This window comes from Etheostoma spectabile, chromosome 18 (genome assembly GCF_008692095.1).
Source record: "Etheostoma spectabile isolate EspeVRDwgs_2016 chromosome 18, UIUC_Espe_1.0, whole genome shotgun sequence".
NCBI classification, from domain to species: domain Eukaryota; kingdom Metazoa; phylum Chordata; class Actinopteri; order Perciformes; family Percidae; genus Etheostoma; species Etheostoma spectabile.
Window position 1 is genome coordinate 26798570 of NC_045750.1, and position 1752 is coordinate 26800321.

A 1752-nucleotide genomic window follows, 5' to 3' on the forward strand; every position below is an offset into this window, starting at 1 on the left:
ACACACACACACACACACACACACACACACACACACACACACACACAATGTACAATTTGTCTATCCCCTGCCTTGTTAAGTTGTCATATTGAAAAGTTGATTTTTGTTAAATGAGCAAATGATATTAGGTTTATGTGTGTTGTATCCAAACTATTCAAACAAACTCACAACTTTGATCATTAGTTGTGAGTTAATGTGTCTAGAGTTTTGAAAAATGACATTATTAGTGCCAAAGTGATTGTGAAAAACTGTATTCAACTAGTCTCTTTGTTCACCCACATCCCACTGGCAAGTCCACCATAATCCAGATTAACTCTTAACTCCATCAGTCCAGGTGGGCCTGAGAGCCTGAGAGCTGAGAGAGGAATGTCTCGTATCAAAAAGCTTGAGAAGCACGCTCAGAGGAGATGTATGTCTAAAACTAAAGGAAAAAAGAGCATGAAAATGCATGTTCTCTACAGATATTTACAACATACTGTATGTGTTTATTAATCTAACATGTTTCCTAAAAGTAGGAGCAGAAATACTTTTTTATTTTAAGATATATAATTGTATTATTTCATTAATTAGGTAATTAGGTAATCATTTAAACCCAATCTCAATTTAAAATTCAATTAGACCTCCAATTGTCCTCAAATCTGACCCAGTTTCATAAAGTCTCCATATCAAAAATGTGGGTTTCTTTCAACAAATTGTCCAAACAAAAATAACATGGACGGTTCAATACAATGTTCTTTAGTGTAAAATAAATGATCCCTTTCAATTCATTTTGGTACTTTATTAGATTTTGTTGCATTTGAAAAAAAAGAAATTGATTGAGTATTGAAAAAAGTGACAGAAATGCTTTTTTTTTAAATCGACAGACGTCCTCAAAAATCTTCAAAACTTGATGAAAAATCAACAACAAAAACAAAACAAAAATTAAGTTGAAAAAATTTAAAGTGTTAAAGAAGTGTAGAAGAAAGATGACCAAAACATTGGGGAAAAAAGGTTTTCATTTGACCCAGAATGACAAAAAGCTGCGTGGTCGACGGTGAGACCACACAGGGGTTAACTTTATTGGCATGACAATGGAGAAAACTAAAATACAAATGTAATTGAACAAAAAAAAACTAGTTGCAATCATGTTTACAGAAGATTCATAAATTACATATTAAATAAACAGGTGTTACGCAGGTTCTGTACTGATGCATCACTAGCTGGTCTATGTCTGGTACTACTACCCTAAAACCAGCTGGTCTATGTCTGGTTACTAATACCCTAAACCGCTGGTCTAGTCGGTACTACTACCCTAAAACCAGCTGGTCTATGTCTGGTACATACCCTAAAACCAGTGGTCTATTCTGGTACTACTACCTAAAACCAGCTGGGCTAGTCGGTACTACTACCCTAAAACCAGCTGGTCTATGTCGGTATACTACCCTAAAACAGCTGGTCTATGTCTGGTACTACTACCCTAAAACCAGCTGGTCTATGTCTGGTACTTACTACCCTAAAACCAGTTGAGCTTCTGTACAGAAGGCACTTAAGACTCTGGATAAAACCTTTTTTATCATATTGCAATATCTTAGAGAAAATAACTTACTGAGTTTTGATAGTTATTGTAAATTTTCTTCATTGTGCTTAATTTATAAAGTACTTCATGGATTGGCGCCACCTCCACTGCTGGAGTTTATTAAATTTAGACACACTCGAGTCACAAGAGCTGTTGTAAACGGAGACTGTGAGGTTCCTTTTAGAAAAACCTCATTC

General features: G+C 35.1%; 1 protein-coding gene across 1 annotated transcript in view; it reads right to left on the bottom strand.

The window, feature by feature from the left end:
* Positions 1 to 1626: 1626 nt before the first annotated feature.
* The window catches only part of paqr8 (progestin and adipoQ receptor family member VIII), a gene marked incomplete at its 5' end in the record, with an annotated part of 1793 nt that continues 1667 nt past the window's right edge, over positions 1627 to 1752 (bottom strand). The window contains 1 exon segment of the mRNA XM_032542544.1: positions 1627 to 1752. This exon segment is cut by the window's right edge and continues 1667 nt beyond it.